This window comes from Brassica napus, chromosome C7 (genome assembly GCF_020379485.1).
Source record: "Brassica napus cultivar Da-Ae chromosome C7, Da-Ae, whole genome shotgun sequence".
NCBI lineage: Eukaryota > Viridiplantae > Streptophyta > Magnoliopsida > Brassicales > Brassicaceae > Brassica > Brassica napus.
In genome coordinates, this window is record NC_063450.1 from 22245401 (window position 1) to 22262209 (window position 16809).

A 16809-nucleotide genomic window follows, 5' to 3' on the forward strand; every position below is an offset into this window, starting at 1 on the left:
CAAATTATAAATCTAAACACTTAAACTAATATATTCAAACTTAAACATCAAATCTTACACACATAAACTACAAATCTAATATTTTCAAAAATAATCTCAACTTAATCTAATATCTAAACTTAATTTTTAAAAACGTAGTCCAAGTCTTAATCTTAACCTCAAACCCCAAATTTAAACTTTGAACTCTATATCATAAACATTAACTTTACAATATAGTAAATAATCTAATTATTAGATGAAAATTTACTCTATATTAATGGTTTTAAGTTTATAAATTTAATTTTCAAATATTTATCCTAAATTTAACAAACAAGTTAATTAACAAAGTGCTGAAAGATTAAATAAAAGAAAATTACCTTTTTGTTACCCCTATTTGAAACCCTAAACCCTAAACATAATCTTTAAAACTCTAATCTATTCAAATCTAAACCTTGCACATTATATTCCTAACATTAAAATTTTGACTTTAAATTACATAAACTGAATCTTAACTAAAATTTTTCAACCTCGAAGATTAATTAATTTATATAATCTTTGAAACTTTATATTTACATTTTTTAAAAAATATTATAATATTAAAATTACAATAGTTGCCAAGAAAGAAGAGAAACTACAATAAAAATAAGCAAAATTAGTAATCTCTCATCTATTTTTCCATTGGCTAATACTGAGAGTGTGTGGATTGGCAATATAGACCATTGATTAATATTATTCGATGGCCCAGATTCATCCAATTTGTGCTTCTTCATCTCTATGTCGCTAGGCTCTTTAGTTTTCATTTTACTTTTTGCATTCTTCCTCTTCTGTCAAATATCACTCTTCCTTGCTTCCTCTTCTATGGAATCTCTCTCTCGTAAACCCACCGTCTTCAACGCCAAGCTTCGCCTCCTCATGAACCCGAGGACAAACCCCAAAGACGAGCCGTTCTGATTGGGCCGAGATGACTTATGGGCTTCTCTACCGCATCTCAGTTCGTCTTGGCCGGTATCTGCCTTCACCGAAGTCGCCACCGCCACTGCTCGCCACCACCATTACTGGTCACATCTCTCTCTGTCTCTCTCACTCTGTGTTTTTCACTCTCTTTTTCTGTGTTTTGAGTTTGATTTTTTGTTCTTCTTGTTAGACGAAGGTGGACAAGGCAGAGGAGCCTGATGGAGGAGGATGTAGCAGAAGCGGTGGGTCGTTAGCGGCTGGGAGATGCAGTTGGTTCATAGACGATGAGGAGATATAGATGAGAAGCCATAGAGGAGAGATAGATGAGACATGGTGGAAGTGAAGAGCTTCATGGAGTTGGTTCAGAGACAATGGTGAGGTTTGACGGTGGTTGTTCAAAGACGACGAGATAGAAGAAGAAGAAAAGAAGAAGAAATCGATGGAGGTGAAGTTGACGGCGAAGAGTTTAGATCTAGGGTTCTTCATTTTGTTTTTCAGGTTTAGATTTCTAAACCGGGTCTATGTGTAAACCAGTGTAAACCGGGTTTGTGTGTAAACCGGGTTTGTGTGTAAACCGATATAATTTGTAAACCTCGATTTTAATAATAAACCAATTTCCTTATCAAACCAATTATATTTGAAATAGATTTTAATTATTAATTTGTTAAAAATATATTAATTTATAATTTAAAAATATAAATGAAAATAGTAACTAATAGCAAACAATAAATATTGTTGTCATAAGTCCATGATACAATAGCCCTCGAGAAATTGCTATCATAAATGATTGACTTTTTATAACTGGGGCAGACATAGCGATTTCAACAATGCTAATAAAAGCATATAATAGATGTTTTCTCATGTTAAGAAAGACGATTTTTTGGTAGTGTGCGGTTTGTATCAGAGAAACGCATACTGCGGGACAAGTGCGGTTCGTCTAAAAGAAGTGGTTTAAAAAATATGTGAATGGTAAAAAGTGCGGGACAAATGCTTGAATGGTGTTTATAAACTAAATAGTGCTAAAAAATATAAACTAATATTCTACTTGATATTATAAATATATTTTACATATTTTTTAAGTAAAAATAAATTACAATCAGAAAATAAGTCTATTTTATTGATTTTCCCATAACATATTTGCAATATTATCTATTATTGCCCCATATGTCATTCATCTGCTACCTCAACTGTTTCCAAATCATCCAAATCGGTATAAAAATCAGTCTCTCCTTGTGTGATGAATCTTCCTGTCTCTGCCATTATTTCAGCAAAATATGTATCTGAAAAATTATGTCGGTATTGAGGTGCGGTTTATGCGAGAGAAATACATACTACAGGACAACTGCGGTTCATCTAAGAAGCAATCAAAACAGTATATGATGGTAACATCTATAGTAACTTATGCGGGATACATATAATATTATTTATATTTTATAAATTAAAAATTTAATGATAAAAATATTATTTAAATAAATATTTTATTTATCATAAAATTATATATCTTAACCCCGTCAAATTATATTTACGTTTTTTGTTTAATATATAAAGACTGCCAAAGTTGTGTATATTACCTTTAAACAAAATTAAATAAATTATATTTTTATAATTAAAAAAATTATACTAGTGTAACCAAAGTTAATTTTATCACCCAAATAATAAACACTTAAACTTTAGTTTTTGTAAAGTGAATGCATTTGTATTTTTTATATATATTTTAGTAATTAAAAGTAATAATAAAAAACTTCATCTGTATTATTGTATCTCTAACCACACCTAACCACACCTAATTATCATCTTTTCAATTGAGGGTGCGGTACGAGTACAATTACATCCCGCACTTTATTTTCTGTTTTTATTTTATTTTATTTTTTAAAACAAAATAAAATCAAAAAGTTTAGTTGAATGGTAACTCATTATCTCTCCCGCACTGCGTTCTTCCTATCCCGCACAAAACATTCGGAGCCTATATATATATAGTACCGCGATTGTTGCAAACGGTCAATTTATTTTGTTAAACTGCCTCGGCCGCTGCTGCAATCGCGGTACTTAGAGCTGGGCATTTTATCAAAATTTGATTCGATCTGTTATTTGTTTCGATTCGATCCAAATTTTTTGGATATCGGTAATTTTTTGAAGAAAATTAAATACTAAAAATCAATATATGTTAAAACTGAAGCAAATCACAAATATTAAAATTTTGGGAAGCGTATATCCGCTCCGATCCGGCAATATATAAATATGTGTATATTTTTATTTATTTAAAGTTTTCAATGTATAAAATTATATAATTATTATTCTAACATGTGATTTGACAAATTCTATTCACATTTATTACTTATATAAAAGTATTACATAAAAAGAAGAGAAAAAATTTATGACAATTATAATTTTTTTCTTAAGTTTTGTGTTATTATAATTGTTAATTAAGTTTAATATTTTTACAAAATATGTAGATTCACTACTTCTTTTAATTTTTATTTTATATATCATGCAGAAAATATATTTTACAAAACAAATTTGTATCGAATTTTTAAGATTATTTGTATTAATCTAAACATATGAGTTATCCGTAAGTATTTGTAAATATTCGCAAATATCAATTTATTTTCCGGATATCTGTAATTTTTCGAAGCAAAACAAATAAAAAAATAGATATCCGTAACATACAAAACAAATCACAAATATCTTCAAAAACCCGGACATCCGATCCGTGTCCGGCCCTCCGGTACTATATATTGTTGCAAACAGTCAATTTATTTTGCTAGTCAGTAGAGGCCATCTTCATATAATTTTCGTCATATGTTTTATCAATTTTGTCAAAAGTAATAAAAGCAATTGTTACTTGTTCACTTTTAATTGTGCTCATAATTTCATGATTGTATAGTGAAAACCATGCATGTTGCATACATGTAAAACAAGATCAAGTATATGTTAAGAGACATTTCTTGGTTAAGATCATTGCAGTCTCTCTTTTGTTTTCTATAAAATCACTAATTCCCTAGAGTATTCCCTAATGTTCAAAAAAAAATCACTAATGCCCTAGAGTATTCCAACAGTACTCTTATATAACTTTATCTTTTCATTAATCTTTCGAAAATAGCATCATAAGTTAATGATCTTGGGTATCAACCCTAACAAAAAAAGTTTGTGAATATCAAGGCCAGTTTTTAAATGATATTTATATTTATATGAAAAATATTGGCCATATAGGTGGTAAACTAGATTAATATTAACTTTTATACTTTTCACGTATACATTTCTAATATCTTAAACAAGTGTGTGTGGTTAGATATGGATGATCAATTTATATCAAATGCTTTTGTTTACTGCAACACTTATCCACCATGTAGTAATTGATAGTTTTGTTATTACCAGTGTGTAAAATAAAAGTACGTGCATCTTGTTTCTTTTTGTAAGAAAAAATCATAAATATATGTAGGCGAAATGAACACTACAAGAAAACAGCGGTATTCTGACGGACATTCCGACGGAAAATGAAATCCTCGGAATATCCCGAGGAATTTCCGAAGAAATTCTGAGGAAACACAAAATTTGGTTTCCTCGGAATTTCCTCGGAATATACCGACGGAATTCCGAGGAAATATTATTCCGTCGGAATATTCTTATGGAATACCGAGGAAAAACGTATTCCTCAGAAAAAACCGATGTATTCCGAGGATATATTATAGCCGTTAGAGAGCCGTTGGGGGATTTTAAAAATTCGGAGGAAATTCCGACGAACTAGCCGTTTTCGTCGGAATTCCGTCGGAATTTCCTCGGTCTGTCGGCAGGATTTCAACTATAAATACAAGCACCCCTCTTCCTCTTCATTCACTCCATATCTTCATCCTCCCTCTTACTCTCTTTACACACGAATTTGATTCATAAAAAACATGTCTTCTTCAAATTATTTTCGTTCTTGGATCGATCGACCTCATTTTGATCCGAACACGAGATTGCTTACGGAAGAATACCAACGAGGTATAACAGAATTCATGGGGTTAGTTCACCGACAACCGGAAGCAAAAACATGTATGTTAAGATGTCCTTGCTCTAATTGTAAAAATAGAAAGATTATTAAAGAGTGGGATGTTTGAACTCATCTATATTTGAGTGGGTTTACACGAAGTTACAAAATTTGGTATCATCAAGGGGAAACTGATTATGAACATGGTAGTACTAGCGAACCTCAGCCAGCGGTTAGATTAGAAGAACCAATTAGAACGGATGTAGATTATGGTGTAGGTACTGAGCAGATGGTAAATGATCATTTTAGAGGGGAAGATTTACCCAATGCACAAGCTAGGAGATTTTATGATATGTCGGATGCTGGAAAACAACCATTGTACGAAGGTTGCAGAGATGGTCATTCAGCTTTATCATCTGCTACAAGATTGATGGGCATTAAAACAAATTATAATTTGGCTGAAGACTGTGTGGATGCGATTGTTGATTTTGTAAAAGGTATTCTACCCGAGGATAATGTAGCTCCTGGTTCATACTACGAGGTTCATAAACTCGTAGCTGGTCTTGGTTTATCGTATCAGGTTATAGATGTATGCAGCGATAACTGCATGATTTATTGGAGGGCGGATGAACAGCGGGTTACATGCAAATTTGTGGAAAGCCTCGTTATAAAGATACGAGTGGAAGAGTTCCAGTGCCATATAAAAGGATGTGGTATTTGCCTTTGACGGAAAGGTTGCAGAGGTTGTATCTGTCTGAACGCACAGCGCAACCAATGAGATGGCATGCAGAGCACTCAACAGATGGTGAGATCAGACATCCTTCAGATGCAAAAACGTGGAAGCATTTCCAATCAAAGTATCCGGAGTTTGCGTATGAGAGAAGAAATGTCTACCTTGGATTATGTACTGATGGTTTCAGCCCGTTTGGCAAGAGTGAAAGACAGTATTCTCTATGGCCAGTCATTCTTACACCATACAACCTACCCCCAAACTTGTGCTTGCGACGAGAGTTTTTGTTTCTCTTGATTCTGGTTCCCGGACCAGAGCATCCTAAGAGATCACTTGATGTGTTTCTTCAGCCATTAATATATGAGTTGCAACAACTATGGGCTCAAGGTACTGAAACATACGATGTTTCGTGTAAAGAAAACTTTCAAATGCGGGCAGTACTAATGTGGACAATAAGTGATTTGTCAGCATATGGTATGTTATCTGGATGGACAACGCATGGAAGGCTATCATGTCCATATTGTCAAGATAACACTGATGCTTTCCAACTAAAACACGGAAGGAAAACGTGTTGGTTTGACTGTCACAGGAGATTCCTACCACCTGATCATCCATATCGTAGGAGTAGGAATTTGTTTACGAAGAACAAGAGGGTGTTTGACTGTCCACCTCCGGAAATTTGTGGAAAAGATTTGAAGACACAACTAAGAGATTTTGGTGCAAAAAGGACGCCAGACGTCGATGGACATGAGCGTTTTCCGGTAGATGCTGTTGGAGACCTACATAACTGGCATAAAAAAGTATTTTCTGGGATCTGCCATACTGGGAGGATCATCTGCTAAGGCATAATTTAGATGTCATGCATATTGAGAAGAACTTTTTTGACAATCTCACGAACACGATCCTTAATGTTCAAGGTAAAACAAAGGATAATTTGAAGTCAAGACTGGATTTAGTCGATATATGTGCTCGTTCAGAACTTCATGTTGATGAGATTGGTAGGGCTCATTTTCCCATATACCGACTTGATGCAGAGGGAAAAGATGCGTTCTTTGATTGGATTTCAAACGATGTGGAATTTCCGGACGGTTACGCATCTAATTTGCGTAACTGTATCGACAGAAAAGAAGGAAAGTTTACTGGCTAGAAAAGCCATGATTGCCATGTAATGATGCAGCGCCTCCTTCCGTTTGCCTCCAAGGAACTATTACCACGAAATGTTCATGAAGCAATTGCAGGGATAAGTGGTTTCTTCCGCGATTTATGCACGAGATCAGTGACTCTTGAAGGTATTGAAAATTTGAAGACTAACATAGTCGTGATTCAGTGCAACCTTGAGAAGATATTTCCTCCCTCATTTTTTGATGTTATGGAGCATCTTGTTATTCACCTGGAAAGAGAATTGGAACTTGGTGGTCCTGTGCAGTATAGATGGATGTATCTGTATGAGCGGTATATGTTTCATTTGAAGAAGATGGTGAAAAATTTAAGTAGGGTGGAAGGTTCTATAGTCGCACAGATGATCAATGAAGAAACTTCAAACTTTGCCGAGTACTACTTTCCAGCAGAAGTTCAGACCAAAACAGAAGACCTGCTCGGCATGATGATAGAGGCGAACGGGCAACATATCATGTTACGGTTCCAGACATTTTCACAGACGTTGGACGACTTAGCGGAAAACCAAAGGACCGTCGACTTACTGAGCAGGAGTGCAGTAATTTGCAAACATATTTGCTCACCAACTGCGAAGATGTTCTTCAATATGAGAGGTAAGTTAATTAACTTACAAATTTTTATTTTAACAAGTTGAAATTTAAATCATAATTAATTACATTATTGTCATCATATGTACAGGATTTTCATGGCAGAAAAGTGGTTCGAATATAGATACGCCACAAAGTACGAACTAGAAGAAATGAAGCAGAGAGAATTTTCTGGATGGATGTTTACTTATGTGAGTGCTTTAAACAAATTAAAATATCATTTATCACATATTTATACTAATTCACATTTATTGATATAACATATATATGTGCTATTAATATAGGTGTCTGCTGGTTTGGCCAGAGGTGAAACATTTGACGATTGGATACGCGAGATGGTCGTTGGACCAAAATTTGTCGTGAAGTCATATCCGAGATTTTGTACTCGAGGATATGCATTCATAACTCAGAAGAGGAGACGTTCGAGTACGACTTATGATGCTGGCGTTTGTTCTGCATCAGGAGATGATGTATACTACGGACACATACATGAGATTTTGGAAATCAAGTATTTAGGCATGGTTGGATTGCGCTGTACTGTTTTCTATTGTGATTGGCACGACAACACTCTAGATCGAGGTGTGAGAACAGATGCATTTGGTGTTACATCAGTAAATTTGAGGCGAAAATTGCAATATTATGATCCTTTCATTCTTGCTTCTCAGGCCGATCAGGTAATTAAATGTTAATTATTTAGAATGATTCATCATCATGTGTATTAATTTATAATTTTACTAATATATTTTTTAATGTTACAGGTTTGTTATATCAAGTACCCCCGGGAAAGGAACAGAGATGATCCATGGGTTACTGTTACAACCGAGAGGCCGAGTTCAGGGAAGTTCTGAGCTGGAAGACCCACTACAACCAAGCACATCCGGCAACTTAAGTGCAGCAGAGGATGAGCCAGTAATTGGAGAGTTTCACCAAGATCCAGATTTAGATTCATCTGGTGATGATGACTCGGAAATAGACTAGCATCGACCTTTTTTTTTTATTGGAATATTCCGACGGAATTCAGAAGAAGATAAGGGTTTCCTCGGAATTCCCTCGGAATATTCCTAGGAAATTCCGAGGAAGTAGGGTTTTTAAACCGAAAACAACGTTTTGCGGTTTGAATAACACTTATATAACCCTTATTAAGTGTCTTAGACTGATTATGAAGTAAAAAGTTTGTTCCTTACCCTATAATAAACACTTTTCCGATTGTATGAACGAAATCACCACAACATAAGAGAAACACTTATACACTTTAATGAACGGTAAAGGGAATACTTACAATTCGTTTTGAAATTTTGTTATTTCATGGTTTATGATCATCTATACAAAGAATCCTCAATGGTATGAATTACAATTCTATAAGAAATGAAATACGGCAAAATAAATCGATGTTTTGAAACCCCAAACACTAGTTCCTCGGAATTCCCTCGGAATATTCCGAGGAAATTCCGAGGAAGTAGGGTTTTTAAACCGAAAACAACGTTTTGCGGTTTGAATAACACTTATATAACTCTTATTAAGTGTCTTAGACTGATTATGAAGTAAAAAATTTGTTCCTTACCCTATAATAAATATTTTTCCGATTGTATGAACGAAATCCCCACAACAAAAGAGAAACACTTATACACTTTAATGAACGGTAAAGGGAATACTTACAATTCGTTTTGTAATTTTGTTATTTCATGGTTTATGATCATCTATACAAAGAATCCCCAATGGTATGCATTACAATTGTATAAGAAATGAAATACGGCAAAAAAAATCGATGTTTTGAAACCCCAAACACTAGTTCCTCGGTATTTCCTCGAAATATTCCGACGGAATTCCGAGGAAGATAAGGGTTTTCTAGGTTTTTAAACCGAAAACAACGTTTTGCGGTTTGAATAACACTTATATAACCCTTATTAAGTGTCTTAGACTGATTATGAAGTAAAAAAAATTGTTTCTTACCCTATAATAAACACTTTTCCGATTGTATGAACGAAATCCCCACAACATAAGAGAAACACTTATACACTTTAATGAACGGTAAAGGGAATACTTACAATTCGTTTTGAAATTTTGTTATTTCATGGTTTATGATCATCTATACAAAGAATCCTCAATGGTATGCATTACAATTGTATAAGAAATGAAATACGACAAAAAAATTGATGTTTTGAAACCCCAAACACTAGTTCCTCGGAATTCCTTCGGAATATTCCGAGGAAATTCCAAGGAAGTAGGGTTTTTAAACCGAAAACAACGTTTTGTGGTTTGAATAACACTTATATAACCCTTATTAAGTGTCTTAGACTGATTATGAAGTAAAAAATTTGTTCCTTACCCTATAATAAACACTTTTCCGATTGTATGAACGAAATCCTTACAACATAAGAGAAACACTTATACACTTTAATGAACGGTAAAGGGAATACTTACAATTCGTTTTGAAATTTTGTTATTTCATGGTTTATGATCATCTATACAAAGAATCCTCAATGGTATGCATTACAATTGTATAAGAAATGAAATACGGCAGAAAAATTGATGTTTTGAAACCGCAAACACTAGTTCCTCGGTATTTCCTCGAAATATTCCGACGGAATTCCGAGGAAGATAAGGGTTTCCTCGGAATTCCCTCGGAATATTCCGAGGAAGTAGGGTTTTTAAATCGAAAACAACGTTTTGCGGTTTGAATAACACTTATATAACCCTTATTAAGTGTCTTAGACTGATTATGAAGTAAAAAATTTGTTCCTAACCCTATAATAAACACTTTTCCGATTGTATGAACGAAATCCCCACAACATAAGAGAAACACTTATACACTTTAATGAACGGTAAAGGGAATACTTACAATTCGTTTTGAAATTTTGTTATTTCATGGTTTATGATCATCTATACAAAGAATCCTCAATGGTATGCATTACAATTGTATAAGAAATGAAATACAGCAAAAAAAAGTCGATGTTTTGAAACCCCAAACACTAGTTCCTCGGTATTTCCTCGGAATATTCCGACGGAATTCCGACGGATTGTTATGTATCCGTCGGAATTTCCTTGGAATATTTTCATTTAACCGGGCAAATATTTCGCGAAAATTGAAATCCGAATTCCGAGGAAATTCCGACGGAAACTATCCGTCGGACCCTAGGTTTTATAACCACGAGCCACTTCTTCTTCCCCATTTCTCTCTTCTTCCTCTGCGCGGCTCCTCTCCCTCCTCTCCGGCGATCTCCCCCTTCTCTCCGACGATATCTCCGGCGATCTCCCCCTTCTCTTACACAAATCATGTAAGGACCCTATCCCACTCTCTTAGGTTCTATTTGTTAGGTTTTTGTGTAGATTTGATAGATTTTTGTTAGGGTGATTGGTTAGGATTGTGATTTGGTTGTATAATAGGTTTAGAATTGTGATTTGGTTGAATAATTTGTTTTGTTGAATTGATTTAGAATTTTTTTATAATTTTTTTATTTTTTTGTATTTATAAAATCGATTTTTGTATATAAATTCGATTTTTGTGTATAAATTTGATTTTTGTATTTTACGAAAAGTTTTTTGTATATAAATTCGATTTTTTGGATTTTACAAAACATTTTTAATATCTATAAAAAAATTTTTGAGATTAAAAAATATTTTTTGGGATTTAAAAATATATATATATATATATAATATAATATACATTTATATATTTATTAAATATTTTTAATATTATTAAAACTATTTTTGGTAATTATTAAACTATTTTTTATTTATTAAAACTATTTTTTGTTTATTAGAACTATTTTTATATATTTATTAAACTTTTTTAATATCTATAAAACTTTTTTTGTGATTAAAAACTATTATTTGGGATTTTTAAAAATATATATATATATTTATATTATATAAATTTCTATATTTATTAAACATTTTTAATATTATTAAAACAATTTTTGGTAATTGTTAAACTATTTTTTATTTATTAAAACTATTTTTTGTTTATTAGAACTATTTTTATATATTTATTAAACATTTTTAATATCTATAAAACGTTTTTTGTGATTAAAAACTATTATTTGGGATTTTTTTTTTAAAATTAATTTATATATTTCTATATTTATTAAAAAATTTTTTTTAATTTACAGGTCTCATGATGATCAGACCCGGCCTCGACAGCGTCGTGGTCGTGGTGGTACGGGGAGCTAGTCTCGGGATTCCAGCCATTTTCAGGATTCCCCTTCGCCCCACAGCTCCTACCATACATCTCCTTCTGCTGCACCCGCTCCTGCTCCTCTCGCTCCCGCTGCTGCACCCGCTGCTGCACCCGCTCATGCTCCCGCTGCTGCACCCGCTCATGCTCCTCCGGGTCCTCCGGGAGTGATGAGTGTTGCGGAGTTGGTTCGACAGCCCGGTCGTGACCATCTTCCCTATCTCACTCCGTATCCACATGGACGGGGTCAAACATGGTAATTAAACATATATTTTTTTTCATTAAAATTTGATTCATTATTAACCGTTTGTTTTTTTTATTAGGTTCAACCGATCCGGGAACGGGATCAGCGCATGGACCAACCGTATGATGTACTCGGCCCTCGACAAGGGACATCTGACTTTCACTCACTTTCCTACCGACAAGCAGCATCTGTGGTTTCGTTAGTTTGCGGTAAGTATTCTAATTTTTTACTTATATTTTTAATCTTTAATATAAATTTTATACTAATTGTGTTTTTTTCAGCAAGAATTCAACTGGAATTCCGATGAGACGCTCTTTATCTATCACCACTTCGTCCATAAAGTTATGGACAACTATGGGAAGCAGATCCACGAGTGGAAGAAGAAGTGAGAAATCAACAAGGTTTGTTTTTAATTTATTAAACAATTTTTTTTTTTTATTAAAAGGTCTCAAAATCGATAAACAACACGGTCTGGACGGAGTTGTGTGCGCATTGGGATAAGGAAGAGACGAAAGAAACTTCTTCCACCAACTCCACCAACCGCAGGAGCGACCGTAAAGGGAAGGGCGTCTTCAAGCATAACTTGGGTGCTCAAACTATTGCTTCTTTAGGAGATCGCATGGTAAGTTCAGTCGTTTTTTCTTCAATTATTTAAGTTTTGAAATTTTATTTTTTGTGCATTTCTTCTAATTTCTAATGTTTCTTTAATTTTTGTTTTTTTCAAGGCGGAAGAAAATGATGGCGAGCCGGTTGATGATCTCGCCCTAATGAAGAGGGCGTATACCAACAAGAAGACCGGCCAGATTGATGACGGTCTTGTGAGGGAAGTGGTCACCCTGGTCCAAACTCAGGTGCAAGACAAAGTGTCTCAGCTTCAAACCGAGGATGACGCTTCGACGACTTCGACCAACTTGTCCCGGTTTCGAATCAACGAAATCGTTGAATCCGTAAATTCTTTTTTTAAAAGTTCAATTCATTTATTTCTTGATTTAAATTTGGCTATTTTCTATTTCAGTTGGTTCCAAAGAAGAAGGGACGTTTGGTCGGTTTGGGTCGTCGCACCCGGTCGGTTCCTCCTTCTTCTGCACCACCGCCATTTGTTCATCCAGAAGTACTTACGGCTCAGTAGAAGGACAAGGATGATCGCATATCTTTGTTGGAGACCCAGATGGCGGCTCAACAGGCGGGCTATGAGGCACAGAGGAGGTTGAACCAGCCAATGATGGAGATGATGCAGAGGATGTACCCGAACGAGGTGTTCCCGGACGCGCCAGACCCGTAGTTTTTTTTTTTTCAAAAACTCGGAATGTTTTATTTTTATTTGTACAACTTTGAATATTAACAAATATGATTTCAATTTTAATTTTAATTTTATATTTTCGAATTTAAATTTCAGAAATTTTTTTTTTTTTTTTTAAATTAATTTTTTTAAAATTCCGAGGAAATGAACCATCGGAATATACCGAGGGACATGTTCCTCGGAATATACCGAGGGACACATTCTTTGGAATATACCGAGGGACTTGTTCCTCGGAAGTTTCCGAGGGTTCAAATTCCGAGGAAATGAACCCTCGGAATATTCCGAGGGACACATTCCTCAGAATATACCGAGGGGCTTGTTCCTCGGAATTTTCCGAGGGTTCATTTCCTCGAAAATTCCCGACGAAAATTCCGATGAACATTTCGTCGAAACCTCCAAGGTAAATTCCGAGGAAGTTCTCCCTCGGTATATTCCGAGGAGCTTTCCGACGAACTGGTGGTCCTCGGAGTTTCCTCGGAAAATTGTTTCCTCGGAATTCCGTCGGAAAATTCTTCCGAGGAAAAAAGAATTTCCGAGGAGTTATTTCCGAGGACTTGTTTCGTCGGTATGTCGTCGGAATAACGTTATTCCGACGACGTACCGACGATTTTTTCCCTCAGTATGTCGCTGTTTTCTTGTAGTGGAAGTACTTCAGTTATATTTTTGGTCGAAAAACTGAAGTACCATAGTTGCACAGAATTTCCAATTTATTGCAATTTGTGTCTCTATCATACTCCTTCCGTTTCAGTCTAATTTACGTTGTAAATTAAATTTTTGTTACATAACAAGTGTCATTTTATAATTTCAAAATTTACTAACAATATTCTCCGTTTGGTTTTCTAACGGTATTAGGTAATGATGTTTTTATTTTTAAAATATACAAAATTAAAAGTTTTCTTAATCCATTTGCACAAGTCAAAAAAGATAATTAAAATGAACAGAGGGAGTAACATTTAAATGCAATTCTACTCCAACCCTTGGATATTTCTTATTAACCCTTGGATATTTCTTATTCTAAACTAGAGATTTCTATTTTTTTTCTTCTATGTTTAGAAGAAAAAGTCACTATTTTTACTCTATGTTTGAGCACTGTTATTATAAGGAAATACATTAGAGTAAGCATCATCTTTCTTATAGAAATTTCATATTTTAGAGAAAAAAATAACAAAATGCATTAGAGATTATCTTAGTGACATATATGCATGTAATATATAGAGAGAAATTGTGGATGAGTGAGTTGCTTAGGTAATAAAATATAACTTTTAGATTAGAAATGATGCAAGAGGAATGGGCAGAGAATAGAGAAGAGTATGATGACAATACCTGCAAAATGTCAATAATAAGATAGATCACTTTGAATATTACATAGAATAAAATATGTATACATGCATGATGGGAAGTTGAATCGAACTAAAAGGAATCCATGAAAAGGGAGCGTGGAAAAAGAATGAAAGGCTAATAATAAAGAAATGATGCAAGGAGTAGAAATTGATAAAGCATTTGTTTTTCTATTTATATATACGGAGAAATGTGGATATTATAATGGGAGATTTACCAAATATGACTCAAAACTTGATTTTGATCGTAAAAATATACCCAAACTTGAATCAAATGCAAAAATAACCCAAAAGCCTTGTGAAATTACAGCAACTCTCTTGTGACCAAACAAAAAAACAGAACTCATTTTTACAAATATATCTCCGCTAAGTCTTCTGACTCTTTTAAGATTCTGTTAAGTCTTCTAGACGACGTCCACGATTGATCTTAAAACTAATTTATAAATTTTGTAAAAAATATTTTGATAAGCATAAAATTAAAATAATGTAATTATAAACAGTTTTAAGTGATATAAATTAAGATATAATAAAATTGAATTGTTTTCAACATAGATGAGTGAAAGTAGTGAATCATGATATTCTTCGGTCTAGGGTTTGGCAACATATGTTGTAGTATTATATGTATTCTTAGGGTTAGATTTTGGAAAGCTTAAATGTTTTTTTTTAAATTAAATTTTTATCTGATTATTTTTGTGTATAGTAGACACTTTTTAAGTTTAATTTTATTTTATGAAGTGTTTAGTTAGTTAATTTAGTTTAGGGGTTATGTTTATGATCTAGACGTCTGGGAAGTCTTCTAACCCCCGCTAAAAATATTTTAGTTTCCCGTTTAAAATATTTTAGTTTCCTGCTAAAAATATTGAAGCCTTCTGGCGACTTACTTGTAAGTCGTCTAGTAAGTTTTCTGATCGAAAATATTTAACCTTATTGAAATTTTTGTCTCCATATATAAAAAAACATTTACACATTATCTCTCCTCCTCTCAAATGGCTGCAACAAAAATGGTATGTTCCTCATTCTAAAACTCTTCAAACTCTCTCTAATCTCTTTGAAATTATAAACACCAAACTTTATATCAATTTATTGTTTTTGTCTCATGTCTCTCTCACTGGTTTATCTTGTTTTGTAGGTTTTTCATCACATGGTTCTCGTCTTTCACTCATTTAAAGGTAGATTTAATAATTTTAAATATGTATTTTTGTGTGTTCTATAAAGGTAGATCTATCTAATATTCCACTTATTTTCTCTGTTTTTAAGCCATTTGAACGTTTTTTGAGATGCAGGTTTTTCATATCTGGATTTGGATATGGAGGTTTTTCAGATCTGGACGACTTCTGGGCTAGAAGACTTCCAGACGACATCCAGGAAGTCTTCTGACGGAGTCTTCTCCCATGTCTCCCTTTCATAATAGATCTGAGCGTTTTAGTAAGTTTTTATGTTGATTTTTCTTCATTTGGTAACCTCCTGTTGCATAAAATTCATATTTTTTTCCCAAACTAAAACTCTTCAAACCCACTCTAATCTCTTTGACTTGAAAACACTAAACTTTATATGAATTTTTCATTTTTGTCTCATGTCTTTCTCACTAATCTATCTTTTTGTTGCAGGTTTTAATCAGATGGTTCTCATTTTGCACTTGGATATGTACTTTGTGTGTTCTATAAAAGTATGTATATCTAATTTTTCACTCATTTTCTCTGTTTTTAAGCCATTTGAACGTTTTTTGATATGATATGCAGATTTTACAGATCTGGGTTTGATATACATATTTTTCAGATCTGGATCAGACTTTGGAAGACTTATGAGAAGTCTTCTCGGAAGTCTTCTAAAATATAATGCGCTAGAAGACTTCCAGGAAGTTTTCCAGACGACTTCCAGGAAGTCTTCCAGACGGGGTCTTCTTCCCTATCAAGTGGAGTCTAAGCTTGTCTTTGTAGAGGAATGATCTATAATAGTTTTGTTTGTGGTCTGTTTTGTGATTTGCATGTGTACTCCTTTAGTTGTGACTTTTTTTGTAAATTTGGAGATATTAATGAAAAAGTTTGGTAAATATGTTCATTTTCCATGACATTATCTTGCCAAAATTACTTGACATAATTGAAGTTATTGATACAACTTCAATAGCAAAACACAATAACACAAAAAATTAATCAAATTTATTAAAACTAAGGGAGAAGAATTCTCAAGAAAACTTAGTCAAATTCACAAAATATAAAACATTACATAAGTTCAAAGCTAGAACACTTTCATTAGATACATAAGTAAAAAGTATATCTTATGATCTGAGAAGACCCATTAAACCATGTTACTTGATATTCTTGAAGTTACTTAACACTTTTGAAAATTAAATAAACATATCTT